At 40.1% G+C, this 15,458-nt stretch overlaps 2 long non-coding RNA genes across 3 annotated transcripts in view; one reads left to right on the top strand and one right to left on the bottom strand.

The window, feature by feature from the left end:
• Positions 1-15,458, top strand: part of LOC138127501 (uncharacterized) — a 75,920-nt gene that overhangs the window by 57,751 nt on the left and 2,711 nt on the right. Inside the window, exon 2 of one of the 2 annotated variants that reach the window (XR_011158246.1) lies at positions 15,253-15,443. This is a non-coding gene — a long non-coding RNA (uncharacterized lncRNA). Of the gene's footprint in view, positions 1-10,141; positions 15,444-15,458 lie in introns of those variants that run through there. The other variant, XR_011158247.1, reaches the window with a different exon arrangement.
• LOC138127498 (uncharacterized) lies at positions 553-3,935 on the bottom strand. The gene is made up of 3 exons (XR_011158244.1): positions 3,554-3,935; positions 3,389-3,500; positions 553-3,337 (listed from the first exon to the last, which is right to left on the bottom strand). It is a non-coding gene; the product is annotated as an uncharacterized lncRNA (long non-coding RNA).

The raw sequence follows: 15,458 nt of genomic DNA, 5'->3' as shown, positions 1-15,458 counted from the left end.
TTGCTTACACTTTTACCTGGTCCTTGGAGCTGGAGATGGCCCTGGTGTGTGATCTGAAACATACTCGTGAGAGTTCAATTAATAATTTGTTTACAAGAGGCTACGCGTTACTGCGGAGTTCTGAAACAAAAGCAACAGACAAAACAACGCGGGGGACAGGAAGTGGTGGTTGCACTTCAGTCCTGTCGGAGGAGCAGACACTTCGGCCGTTTGTGGCGGAGTGGCAGGTGCTCGTCGTAATCGACGGCGTCGCGTACAAGAGGGTTCTCAAAGAATTTCTCCGCTACATCTAGCAGGAAATCTTTGATGAGAGGAAGATCTGCCTCCCGATGGAGTTGCGAATTCCTGACGAACCAGGACGCATTAAAAGCTGCCCGGAGAAATTTATTCTGCACGACTTGCAGTTTGTGGAGTTGCGTGTTAGACCAACACCACCGAAAATCAAGGCCTGATGACGTGAAGTATGAGTCATCACGAGTAGTCATGATGTCGTTTAGCGCATATAGGCAAGGCAGACTGAGCGGGTTAGTTCAAATCATCGAACAAACGCCAAACTTGAAAAATAGTTTATTACTTCATATATTGATTAAACATAATAACAATTAAGGTGTTGACCGAAAAAGGGCCCATAAGCAAAATTATGGTCAAGAATAAAAGAACGCATCACTTGTATTTTAGGCTAGTGTTAAGAACGGTGTTTGCAACAAATTTTTATTGAGATAGTCCATACATTAAGTAGGTTTGACTCTTTTACATTGAGGCATATTTTTTCTTACAATAACATCATTTTTGTTTCGAACATAATTATTTAAAAGAGTATTTACACTACAACTTACTATATGCTTAAATATTAGAGTTTTATTATGTTTAGAACATTGATGTCCAAGAAAAATATCCTGATTTTCCAAAATGGGTAAACCCAGCTTTGCTATTACGTTCTTATGCTGGTTTAAAGCCAAAAAATCTTTTTCATATTCCCCCGATATTAATTTTGTTACAATAATATAAATTATTGAAAAGCAGCGTACTACATCGTAACTGGGATATTGTAAACCCCCTCTATTTTTGGCAGTAATGAAAGACGTTGGTATTTCATTACTTTCCTCAAAAACAAGATCATCTTTCTTAGAAACGAAAAACGTTTCACAGTACTGACATTTTATTTTTTTATTGCATGCAAATGAACAATAACCAGCTATGAACGTTATTATTGGCCACATATGTATGGATTCAATATCATCATCATCAACTGTTATTTCAACAATTTTTGGCGGCAAATCAAAATCAATGTCGTAGTCGAGGACATCAGAGTCTGGAATATTTAGTACATCAGCAATTATTTCTTTCAACTTTCCAGGGTCTAAATTTATGGAACCGTAAATCGAAGACTTTAAAATTAAAGGCAACACGCTCTGCATTCGGAGTTTTGCTTCTGATTCAAATATTTGCCTCAGAGACACATGATATTGAGCTCCTGCCAACTGCCTGTATTTTCCAAAGCGGTCTTCCAAATTGTCGGTCTGAATTTTACCCGGAAGAAAATAAGCATTTCCCTTTTCTCTAATCCAATAATCAGAAAATTTTATTAAACCCTCTGTGGTAAATTTGAGAGCGCAGAAGGTTTCTGACGTTAATTTACCACGATTTTTAGCAGGCAATATTAAACTATTCCAACTCTGCAACCAACTTAAAAAAGTGTTCAAAAATTCTAAAATATTGTGTGAGTCAGCAGTAATCGGTTCTTGAAAAGGATTCCGGAGCCTTACGCCTTTAAATGGGGTTTTAACATTTACAATATCCCACCATTTACATATAATTTCTATAAAAGCACTTGTATCCTTCCAAGATGTAAAATTTTTTTTTGGCCCTAATTCTGATAATGCCGCCACATTATTAGAGTTAAAAACTTTCAACGCTAATTTGACATTTTGTCGCTCGATGGATGTTGGATAGAGTGCTTTAAGGGTTAAACCAAATCCATATTTTATGAGGCTGTTTTTTTCAAGTGCATGCATCTCTTTCAGAGCACTAAAAGATGCAATTAATTGTTGAGTGTGATCTGCAAAATCAGGACAAATCATTTCTTGATTTTTCTCATTGATCCAATTATTTCTTATGCACTTAATAATGTGAACTGAATCAAACCAAAAAAACATGGGTTTAGTGCTGTCGTTTGGATGCGGATATACATTTATAAGTTGAGGAGGATCAGAAAACAAAGACATACATTTCCTGTTTATAGAATGATTATCAGTTACTACTCCCATCACTTCAAAGCCAATATTTTCTAAACCTATGATAATTGCTTTCAAAAATGAATGTAAAATGTTTGCATTAATTTTTCTTACAGGTAAAATGTGGACAACGTCTTTATATAGAGATTTCAGACTATTAATCATAAAGACAAATGCGCTTGAAGCATTTTCTGTACCATCAAAAGCAGCTCCAACAATTTCGCCCCCTTTATAGTCTAAGTCAGGTTTTAGATGAACTTCATCCATAAGCAAAATTACACTTTTATCTTCTGCATTCAAAATATTAAATTTGGAAGTGATATATCGCAACAAATTGTTTTGTTCAATAACAGGATTAGTTTGCAAAGTGTTTGTATATGACTTGATAACAGAACGACAAGGAAGTCGCAAGTAATCAGAATTTCTAAAAAAATTATATGCATGAGGAGAAATTGAGCGAAATAAACTACAAAACACTAAAAAATCCGCTGAATAACGCGTTTGATTTTTGCATATGTTTAGAAAAGAAATTTGCTGCTTAAAAAAGTTAATATTGCTTTCATCATGTGGTAAATGTTCTCTCAATAGATCTAAGTACGTCAAAATAATTAAAATTAGTTCCTGCGCTGAGCTTTTCTGACTAAATTCTTTGTTGAAAAATTGTTCATGACAACTTTCAATTAAATTATCAATTTCATTTAAATTATTTACCTTCTTGGGAATGCTTTTTCCACGAACAAACTTAATTTGTACATTATTGTGGTAAACAAGAACATTCAAATCGCTGGTTATTTTTACACAACATACTATTGTAGGATTAGGATCATCTTTAAGTAAAAGTATAACAGTACATGACTCTTTTACAATTACCGACCAACCTAATTTGACCGCATGATTTTTCAGCTTCATTTTTAATTCATTAAAACATTGGAAAGATTTCGCTTGCTCATAATTTATATGTGTTTCCAAGCTTGCAGCAATAGCATTGCTGAGATTTTCAGAATCTAAACGAGCCCTTTTCGTACTGGGAGCCTCTCTTCGAGGCGGGTCGTTCTGCACAGCCGATGATGATGGGCTATTGAGGACGTGAACAGGCACAGCACCTAAAGATTTTTTTATTTAAACTAAATACTTATATAACACTAAAAAAATACCAGGTGCAGGTCGAGGATATTTAAGGGGAGCCTTCAAAATCGTTCCTGTTTTTTCGTCATGCATGGTTGTGAACCGAAGAATGTCCTGCTCATGAAAATGCAGTTCACACACCTGTAAGTGTGTATTTAACTCACGATATGTTACACAAAAAAATTTGTTCTTACCTTTGAAGATGCAGTTGGGACAAAACTTTTACCATTTTCTCCTTGCCTTTTAATCGCTTGCACCCATCGGGCCTTCAGGTCTTTGTCTTTTGGAAAATTAAAGAGGCTAACTTTAGGGCCGCCAGGGTAATTTCCCCTACAGTTGGGCGCACAACACCGAAACGGCATGATATATGAAGATATAAATCACATATAAGTGAAGATGAACTTTATTAAATCACCGCTTGGGTTTAAAATCACCACGAGATCACCGTTTTGCTCATTTGCTTTGCCAGCTTTACTCAATGTTCTGCGCACGCTGTTATGACTACTTGTGCTGACGTCACAGACTGCCTTCTTTTTCGCCATCTGGCCTTATTTCTCGGTGGTGTTGGTTAGACACGTTTCCCCACACCACGAAGCCGTACGTCATGGCGGGTCTGACAATCTGTCGGTAGATTGTGATTTTGTTCTTGATGGACAACTTGCTTCGCCTACAAACCAGCGAATTAAGTTGTCCACGAACGATGAGAGCGCGAGTTTTCGCGTGCTCGACTTGGGGAATGAAAGTGAGATGATTGTCGAACTTAACACCGAGGTATTTGACGACGGTTGTCCAGGGGATGACGCGGTTGAACATAGCGACTTCGCCGACCGGTCGGAAATGACGCTTGGTAAAAAGAATGGCGCTGCTTTTTTCCGGATTCACGTCGATTCGCCAAGTGCGAAACCATGATTCCAGATTTTCCACAGCGCCTTGAAGATCTCGCGAAATGATTTCGGGTGACCAAGACCGCACTAGAATTGCAGTGTCGTCTGCATACAGTGCGATCTTTGTGTTGTCGGGTTTTGGAATGTCGGCAGTGAAGATTGCGTACAGAGTCCTGTGGGACGCCTGCCTGGATCTCGCGTTGGGTTGAGAGGACCTGTCCGATTTTTGCATGAAAAACGCGGCGATTGAGGAACGAATTCGATAACCTGACCATCGCCAGGGGCACGCCGGCGGCGTGGAGCTTGTAAACAAGTCCATCGTGCCAGACAGTGTCGAAGGCTTTGGCCACATCGAGGAAAATCGCGCCGGTTGATTGATTTTGACCGAATCCTTTCGCAATGAATTCGGTGACGTTGATCAATTGATCCACGGTGGAGTGTTTGGGACGAAACCCAAACTGTTCGTCAGGAATTGTGGAGTTCTCGTCTGTCACTTTGACCAGCCGGGTCAAAATGACTTTTTCGAGAACCTTTCCGATGCTTGAAAGAAGACTGATGGGGCGGTAACTTTGGGGAAGTTTGGAGTTCTTCCCGGGCTTTGGGATGAAAATGACTGTCGCGTTTTTCCATCGGGACGGAAAGTGGCAGAGACGGAGGCTGGCATTGAAAATTGCAGCCAAAGCGACGACAACTTTGGGCGGCAACAATTTCAACGCTGTGTTCGAGATGTTGTCGGGGCCGGGCGCTTTCTTCTTCTTCAGGGACCCGATTATTTTTCGGATCTCCGAAGGCGAAGCTGGAGTGATGGGATTGTCGTCATGTCTCGAAAGAATGAGACGAACTTGGTTCTCGATCTCCTCGATGTGGACCGGGTCGGCGTCGACGACGTTTGGTCTGCATTGCAGTTCCAAGCTGTCAGCGAACGCCTCCGCTTTGTCCACGTCCGAGAAGACGAGTCCGTTTGCACCCTGAACGGGGGGAAGTGGCTTGTGGTTTGAACGGAGCGCTTTCGCCATTCTCCAGATCGAGTTGTCCTCCGTCGTGAGATATTCAAGTTTGGTTTCCCACCGATCAGAGCGATGATCGATGAGCGCGTATTTGACTTCGTTGCCAAGCCGATTTGCCTCTGTTCTGTCGAGAGCGTCGCCAGTCCGAAAGGCAAGGCGCCTGGCACGATTTTTTGCGCCAATTAGATCGACGATCCATTGTGGCAAAATCTCTTTTTGTCGCGGCTCGACCCGAGTTCGAGTTGAGTCTGTCATGGCGGATTTGATTTTGTCCTCGAGAGCGCCGGCTGCACTCTCGAGGTCTTCGACCGATTCAATCCGAGTAATCGGTCCGAAGTCGGTTTCGAGAATTTCCGCGAAGCGCGGCCAATTTGTGGTGCAAATTGTGATGTTTGTGTTTGCGTCGTTTGCCTCATCACCGATGTGCATCAGCACGGGCATGTGGTCTGAATTTAACGCTAATGAAACGTGTAATCGAATTTGAAATGGCACATTTTTGATTAGTGCGATGTCGAGGATGTCGGCGCGGGAGTCATAATATGTTGGCTCTGGAGGAGCCTCAATTAGGAAGTCGGTCGCGTCCGCGAGGTCGAAAAGAATTCGGCCGTTTCGGTTTGTTTCACGGCTGCCCCAGGTCAGGTGCTTCAAGTTGAAGTCACCTGCGGCAATGACCGAGGCGCCGGTATATGTTTGTGATGTCATTCTCCCGAAGCCGATCTTGCGGCCTGTGATAACATGAAATGAGTGTCAATGGTCTCGATTGTCACGGCGGTGGCTTCCAGGTTCTGGAGAGTGGGAAGCGCATTCGGATAGTGTGGGAGCGTACGGCGAATGAAAATGGCTGTTCCTCCTCCAGCACCGTTGGTGCGGTCGGTGCGATATAAGGTGAAGCCCCGAATTTTGGGGTCCGGGTCGTCGGCGCGCAAGAAGGTCTCGTTGACCAAAATGACGTCGAGGTCGTGACTGTCTGCGAAAACCTCCAGCTCGTTGCGGGTGGTTCGCAGACTGCGTGCATTAAAAAATGCTGTCTGAAGCGACTTTATTTTCGGGGTTTGTACTGTCATTTATTTTCGCGAGGATCTGCTCGGTTGAGGTCGAGGTCTGGATTGCCATGAGAACTTCCGTGATGATTTTCTCGGCTGTGGAATTTTTCTGCGCGGGGGCAGGTCGGGGGGGTTTGAGCTGGGGCCGCGGGCTTCTTGGACGCCGTTGCGTCAGCGAAGCTTTTCGTCGCGCTTTTGGGCCCTGCAGCAGGTTGCTTGACAGGGGCCGATTGGGTCATGGGGGCCGCGGAAGGGGCAGTGGTGGCTGGGGCGCGCTTTTGTTGGGGGCCGGAATGGTTTTGATTTGGAGATTTTTTCCCCTGGTACCCTCGAGGGAACCTGGGGCATCCCCGATAGCTGGCCGTGTGAGCGCCACCGCAGTTGGCGCACTTTGCCGGAACGGTCTTGGCCTTTTTGCAAAGGTGGGAGTCGTGAAATTCGCCACATTTGACGCATTTCGCGGGGGCATGGCAGTTCCGCTGGGAATGGTGGAACCGCTGGCAGCGGTGGCACTGGGCAGTGGTCCCCTTTTTGTGGGGCCGCTCGACGGCGATCAGAAGGTGACATACCGATTTCAATTGAAAAATTTTTCCTTGGTCTTTTGGGACTTCGACCAGAACGAGAGGGAGGGGCTTTTTGGACCTGGTGGAGATCATCCTGGTCACCTGTTTAGGCGCCAGACCTTGATTCTCCAGGTCGGCTTTGACGTCGTCGACGCTGATTTCCACCGGCACCGTTCGGAGCACGGCTCGGAGTGTCTTTTCCTCGGAGAGGGCGAAGGTGTGAAAGGGCCATCCCCCTCGCCTCGAAGAGGCGAGTCATTGAACGAAAGTCGTCGACAGTGACCGGGTTGACCCGGATGCCGTCGACGCAGGACCTCGCTTTGGAGAAGTTGATCTTCTTCTGCACCATCGCTTGCGAAAGCGATGACCATTTGGAGGCATCGCGGATGATGACCGGCGGGATTTTGGATTCCGCCGGGGGCTTCTGCTGCGTCACCGGTTTGACGAGCGCAGGCTGGGTTGTCTGGGTCTGAGGGACATCGGGGGTGGGCATTTTGGGGGCCGTCGCTTGCGAGGGTTCACCGCTGGGGCCGGACTTGACCGCTTGTGTCATGGGGGCTGACTCTGGGGTGGGGCGCTTTCGCTGGTGCTTACCTTGAACCAAGGTGAACGGGGCTTCTTCAGCAGGCTCGACTGTCTCCTCCATCTCGATTTCCGAGTCGGAAGGTTCGGCCTGCTCTGAGTGGGCTGGGGAGGACGGGGGGGTGACATCAGTCACCTTCTGTCCCTCCTCGAGGACTTGGATTCTCGCATCCGAGAGTGCGAGTCGATGGTGGTGCACAAGCTGGACAAGGTTTTGACCCGCTGTTGCCATTTCAGGCGCCTAAAAAATTCGTGTAAAGTGTGGTGCAAAAGCACGGCGTTGTTGTGAATAAATTGGCGAAGATGCCGATGAACGACACTTCCGCCAATGAGATGTTCACTCGACGAATTGTTTGGTCGAATGACCGTTGCAAGGATGTCGTTTCCTCAGCTTCTTTTAATACCGCCTCGATCGTCCTTTTTTTGCCTCGTCTGGGAAGTGGGGGTGGTTTTAGGATTGGTGTAGATGCAGGTACTACAGGACTCGCTACAGGATTGGGATCTGGCCGATAAGCAAAAATTTCTAATGTTATGATTTTTTGACCTTTTCTTAACCCTAAAATGTGTCGTTTTTCACATCTGCGATAAATAAATTAAAAACATTTTGTACTTACGCTTTATTTTCCATTATATTTCTTCGTTTTGCTTTTGAAATTTTCAAATTTGATTCGCGCACCGCAAAATTAATGACAGTTGAAATTGGGTTGTAGATTCCGTTGCAAGAGAATTGCAAATATTTGCGCTACAACTGCAGTTTGCATCGCTAACTTGAAATTGGCCCAACAGAATCAATTATTTTCCAATCCCTTATTTTGGGTAAGATCTCAGACCAAAACTGTAAATGCAACGAGTCCTTGGATAAGGCACATTTGAAGGTTTTTACCATCAGAAGGATATAACTGACTTCCATTTCATGAGTCAAATTAACTATCAATTGTTGATACAAATTCTGCAGTGTGCGTGGCTTCTGCAGTAAATGTTTCTATTGCTGCTGCAACCTGTTGAGCAGCAACTTTAACTTTCATTTTCATAAAGCTATCCTTAAAATTAAAATACTCATTTTTTAATTTAGGTAGATGCTTGTATATGTACTATTGCGGGCAAAAAAAGTGGGACATCAACGTCATTGTCTTGACTTTTTATGTGAAATAACCCTTACCTGATTCTAACCCTACTTTGAATTGATTGACGTTGTCATTAAGTATTGTAGGTTGTAGGGAATGATTGTAAGTAAGCACGTAGTGAATATTTATTTAATGCAAAGTTCCAATCAAAATCTACCTTTATCAAAAGAAGAGGGCATTTGGAAAAGGAAAATAGGAGTATAAAATAAATTTTTAAACTGTCAGCTGAAATCTCGGCTGAAATAGTGTCAAAAAAAATGACAATAAAGCTTGCACTACATCGAATTTTTCAAAACTGACAGAAATTTGATGTCCCACTTTTTTTGCCCGCAATAGTACGTATTTGTTGATCCAAATTAAATGCTGCTTGAATATGTTCAAATTTTGCGTGTTTTTTGTTAGAAAATTCGATAGCACAATCAATAAGTGCATTACGAGTATTCTTAAGCAAATGAGGTACATATTCTGTTTCCATTTACAACAAAGTAGTAGGGGCTAGGTCGACCTGTGTTAGCCCCACATAGTTCCTTTATAGCAGCTCTATTTGTTGAACCTTGGTCGCAAACAGTAGCTACAACGTTAAGCCCTACTTGTAATTGTTTGATGATTTCAACAATAATTTCTTTCAACTGTTCTTCTGACGCCTCTTACCATAAAAACAAGAGCACAGCGATCAGTACGTCGTTACGACGCTAAATCTTTGAATCCACAAATTCTCTGCTTGCAGGTTTCATAATAGAACCCTTTAGACAGAGAAACTTCATCAAAGATTAGGGTGCAACAACGATCAAGCTGATCCATGTCTTCAACTTGTACTTTCAAATTTTCAACAACAGGCTTAATCATTCCGCATTCTTAAATTTCTGACTGACGGTAACTGAAAATAGACGGGGGCTTCGTTTATAAATTGATAATGCAAAAGCCTTATCTTGCATCGTCCACTTTCGGCCACAAGGCTTCCGCTGAACCTTGCGTAACTCTGAGTTAATAATAGTTAATTACGAACCAAGTGCGGGAAGACGATGTTCCCGCATGAGCGCATTTTTTAAAGCACGAGCGACGAAGGAGCGAGTGCCTTTAATTAATGAGCGAATGAACGGAAGATGTCTTCACGCAGGTGGTTCGTACAATATTTTTTGTACGAAAATTAAATTAAATTTTTTTGTTTTAAAACAATTGGAAACAATTGCTTCACTTAATATTTCAATTTTTACAATAATTTGTGAATTTTGTAGGAACAATTTTCAACGATTATAAATCTTTCCGTAATTTTTTAATGGAGGAAAACCCAGGGAAGTTGTATTTTATGAACTAAATTTTATTATTATGAAGACAGATTTTTTTTTGAATGCCTCAAAGGGCCAGTGTTTTTTGCAATTTTTACATTCGAGTCGACCGGGAAGCACTCGTTTCGGAGCGAGCATTGGATGTTGGAAGCGTTGCTTTCAAGGCTCTGAGTACAAAAACTCTTTTGTTACATCGTTAAGGTTTTGCTCGATAAATTCAAAACGTCCATCGTTGTATAAATTTCTAACAGAAGTCAAATGTGCTCTCTCTCTTTTAAGTATACTTCGCAATTTACTTAACTTCTGCCTATACCTACTTTATTTAAAATATCACTTTATTCTCCAAGAGAAAAGAATATTTATCAGAATGATCAACTGTTGCAGAACATGTAAAAATATTTGATGAATCACGTTTACAGTAATTCATGATCAGTAGACAGTGTTGGAAGAGATGTGAACATTGTCGGTGTGGAGTGACTGAATTGTGTTGCGAGTGTTATTAGTCTCGGCGCTTTTGTTGGGGACCGGGTTGGCTTTGGTTTGGGGATTTTTCCCCTGATACCTTCGAGGGAACCTGGGGCATCCCCGGTAACTGGCGGTGTGTGCGCCACTGCAATTGGCGCACTTTGCCGGGACAGTTTTGGCCTTTTTGCAGGCTTGCGAGTCATGACTCTCACCGCATTTCACGCACTTGGGGTGGGCGCGACAGTGCCGCTGGGAGTGGTGAAACCTCTGATAGCGGTGGTCCCTTTTTTGTGGGGCCGCTCGACAACGATCAAGAGGTGGCAGACCGACCTCAGTTCGAAAATTTGCCTCTGGTCTTTTGGGACCTCGACCAGGATCAAGGGGAGAGGCTTTTTGGACCTGGTGGAAATCATCCTGGTCACCTTGATTGCTGCTGCGATGGTCGGGGAGTTTTGACAGTTCTTCGAGCTCGCGTTAGATTAGTGTGCTACTTGGTCGATTGTGACGAGAGAGGTCCGTTTGTTGTCGGTATTTAAACAGTTCTTTTCGGAATTAAACTGAAATATTTTGTGGATGGCGTCGGTGCCGTTTTCGCAGTACCGATTGCGGTCACCATGCTGACGAGGACGGAGTTGTTGTTTGTCTTCTGCGTCGCTGCTGCATTTGCAAGAGCTTGTGGCTCAATTCTGCCAACTCGTGTGAAATCTTTCATTTTCAACACTTTTTATACAATATACCATTGCAGGTACACAAGAAATAAAAAATCATTTTATTTACAAAATTATTTCTGAGTCGGAATTATTATAGATTTATTAGTTACGTTATATTCCTAATACTCGTACCTAACCAAATTCCTTAATCCTCCCCTCCTGGCAAGAATTGCTCTAGACCTTCCCGTTGGTTCTTGCTGAACAGTGAATTTGTTCCTTATGAAAAAAAATTATTTTGATTATACATATTATTGTTGAATATTATTATAAATAAATATGGAACAAATACGCCGACCAACTTAGAGCATTTAAAAAAAATACCAAGGAATCTGCCGTGTCAGTTGAAATTGTTACGAGCCGCCACTGCCAGACACTGAATCGAGGATGGCGAGATCGCGAAATTTTTCGCGTCATCACCACCCTCTCCGATTGCATCACAAAAATTAGGAAAAAAAATGCTTTGCCAATCATCTCCAAGGAAATGGAATAAAATGATGTAAAAAGTACAACTTTCACTACGATTTTTCGTGTAAAAAAGTGCTACTTTCACTACGATTTTGCGTGTAAAAAAGTGCCATTTTCATTACGATATGCAAAAATAGTTATTTGTACCGGGTGTATTATGAAAAATCTTTGGTGCTATAACTTATTTATTTTTAGTTATTTTTTCTCCGATTTTAATAAATGATGCATCAAACAAAATCGTTTTAGAAACACTATAGCTCGACATGCTATGATTTTTTTTGACAGAGCGCAGCTACCTTTGTTTTTTTAAGTTGCACTGTATATTTTTTTATATTTATTCTGATAGATGTTTATCTTCTGAATACACAAGCATTGAAATAAAAAATCAAAAATTTGTTTTTAATAAAAAAAATAGAATTTCCAAAAATCAAGTAACCATAACTTTACTATAGCAAATGTTCGAAATTACATACCTCCATTCTCTCTAAGGCACATTCGACACCTTCCACTGACGCCCATTGCGGCGTTTAATAAACATTCAGGTGGTTCACATTCCGCTACAATTCTTCGTATTAAATCATCTCTGTTATCGACCGGAGTCAAATAGACATTGTCTTGAATGTCCGTAGCTGTCTTACTCACTTTGCAAAATTAGAATGCACTTTTATTACTGTTTAATGTGACTGCTTGATTTAAAATTATTTTTTAATTTCTTCTTTTTGTTTCTATGCATGAGCATGGTTGTTTATATTTTCACCCAGCCAGCATTTACAAGAAATTTTGCTTTCGCTTTTTTTTTGGTTAATTTTCTAATTGCAGCATCGCCTCTGCCCCACTTAATTTTATATCCTGGAGAAAAGGTAATTGTTATCTCATCGGGAATATACTTATAACGATTTTGCAGTAATACAACAACTAGTTTTTCAGTTTGTGGCGCGATCCTTTCCCACTGTTTAAACCCTCGCAGTTGGTCTAAGTACAAGTCACCTTCAAAAAAAATGTCCAAAGCTAATTTTAGTCTCAAATCGCTCCTTGTAACTCTATCTTCCAAAAAATATGTTGGAGAAAATATTTCACCAACGTATTTTAAAACAGTTACATGTTTTGATATGTAGTTATTTTAATTCATTTGAATGACCATAGAAAATTTTAATATCGATAGCAAAACAAAATAATTGTTTTAAACATTTATTTAGAATAAGAAAAACTATTTTACAAATGACTACTATTATAAAATTGAACAGATTTTAGGAATTTGGAAGGAAATTCCGGATGCGTTTCTGCTATTTTGTACCTTGCCCATATTTTTTTTAAATCAGCGTGTACGGCTTCTGAAGCTTGTTCGCTGAACTTCCCTAAACCACCACTCTCATGTTTACAAAATTCTTCAATATGGTAAAATATAGCATGAATTTTTGGGGTTACACTTATATCCAGTTGAATAAAATCACTCTTAAATTGTTGAATAACATTTTCAAAATTATTCAGCAAATTATTACCAAAACATGATTTTACAACTAATTCAAAAGTACACAAACACTGAACATATTTTAAACAATTAAGAAGACAAATTGAACGTAAAACATCGACCTTAGCAAGTAACAAACGGCAGGAGTTTCCATTCCATTCCATAGAAAGCTTCGTTCTGCACATGGCAAATTCCTGCCCATTTTTCACAAACTTCTGGAAAGTCTTTGTTCATAGCAGAGTAAATATTATTGACAACACCCATCATTAAGTGTAATTCTGGAGGTGGAATAATTTTGAGAATTATTGCGTTTTCAACTGATGATTGAATGATGGGAGGGAAAATACAGTTGCCAAATTTCTTCAAATCGTTTTTGTTTCCTCCGGAAATTGACCATTTATTATTGTTCTTTGTATTACTCTCCAAAGATCTTAAAGTACCTTTATTGAGCAAGTGATATTTATCAATATTACACCACGTGCAAGGATACATTGAGCTATGTGTCATTATTCCCGTAAGAATATTAGCAAGTTTCAAATCAGTAGCAACATAGAATTTATGAATATCATTCAATTTCAACAAGTTCCACAATTTCTGTATATTATGGTAATTTTCCTGCACACCACATACGATTCCAATTATGAAGAGTTGCTTAACACTAGTATCCTTTACATTTCTACTACTACTTCCTTGTTTGCTTAAGCCACAGTCATATTCATTTTCATTTTTTTGTAACAGACTAAGACAGATTTTCAAAAACCCTCCGCCTCCATCAATTCCAACTTTAATGATGGCATCTTTATATTGCCTTTTATCCATTACGTATGATATAAATTTTTGTATATTATTGCAAAACACCGTTGCCTTAGTAGTAACAGATTTAACATCTCTATTGACTTTTTCAACATAATCTATTTCTGCTATTTGAAAAAACTCATCTACCGAGTGGTAGGTATCTCGAAGTTTGGTTTTAATATTTGATTCAAATATTTTTGCTCCAGCAGCTTTACGTAACTCTGATGCTAATTTTAACGTTTTATTTATACTCAAATCCAAAGATAATTGTATTTTCGACAACTGGCCAGTAGACAAATTTGTATCTTTATTAACTGAATCTTTTTTATTGAAGTTTACGGAAATTGGACGTCCTGTATTTGTAGATAATGAAATCATATTTTCCTCGATGTATGCTGCTGCTTTTGTTTTAATACTATAGAGGCAACTTTTTCTTGCGACTTTGGAGACCCAGTAATTTTTAATGCATTTAAATATTTCCTACCTTTGGTACAGTTGTGAGGCTTTCCTTTTGAAACAGCAGCCAAACAATGATTACATATTTTTGTAATTTTTCTTTTACGTATTATTTTATTATTTTCACATTTCGATGGACGTCCTGGTTTTTTTCTTCTGTGTAAATGTGGAAGAAGTGTAGATCTTGCAACTTCACAAAGTAAGCAGACACAAACAGCTTTGTTTCTTGTTACGACTTGTGAACGAACTTGGAATAATCAATCTGCTGTATTTTTCTATTGAAACAATCTTTGCGGTATTCTTCCACAACTATTCTGCACGTACCACATAAAGAACAGGGCAATTTGGAATCTTCCATTTTAAAATCTTTTAGAAAATACTTAATTATCGTTTGGAGCTGCGTTTTGTTAATGAGCCGCATTTCCTTCACTTTTTCAAAACACAAAGCACAAACCATTCTTCTATTTTCTTCGTGAGTTTTCATTTTTTTTATTTGTGGCAACAATAACGAAAACAAAAACTTAGTACAACAATAACGAGGAATCAACTTGGGCAACAGTAAAGAACATTAACAAAAATGACAGTTTAATTTGAAATGTCAAATCTTTGCCATAGCACACTACGATGACTACGGTAAGGAAATATATTCGTAATAGATAATCCCAGCAGTCATAATTATGCATAATTTTAAAAATAACAAACAAATTTTTACTTGCAGAATTAAAGATAGCAATAAATTTAACTATAGGTCAAAATATGCATTTTTATGAAAACCCATCGGTAAAAAATTTTGAATCTTACATTTGCTTAAAAAGAGAATAGCAAGAAATAATTTGAACTGAAAATTGGACTTGGACATTTTTTTTATACATAAGTCATGGTTAGGCGAACTGTGCCCTGGTTACCTTCGCTATTTTGGCTGGCTTCACGCTTTTACGAGCCTCTATTGTCAACTTTTCAGATGTTGGAATAGTTGACTTTCCTCTTCTCCGGCCAGTAGATTTCCTCTTCTCTGTTACTTTTAGAAATGGTCTTATCATTACAGGTGTTGGTTTTGATTGAGAAATGCAATTTGGATTCATTTCACCGCTGTTTCTAATGAAAAAGCAAAGTGCAACTTGTGTTCATACAAAGGCGGCACTTCAAATTTGAAAAAACACCTTCAATCTAAGCATCCAACGATTCTACTAGAGCAAGATTCTGCTGCAAGACAAACAAGTTTGTCCCCACTTCAAGGTACATTTTCTTTCT

Source organism: Tenebrio molitor, chromosome 4, assembly GCF_963966145.1.
Source record: "Tenebrio molitor chromosome 4, icTenMoli1.1, whole genome shotgun sequence".
In the NCBI taxonomy this organism is placed as follows: Eukaryota; Metazoa; Arthropoda; class Insecta; order Coleoptera; family Tenebrionidae; genus Tenebrio; species Tenebrio molitor.
The sequence above is the reverse complement of the archived record's forward strand: the minus strand, read 5'-3'. Positions and strand labels throughout refer to the sequence as shown.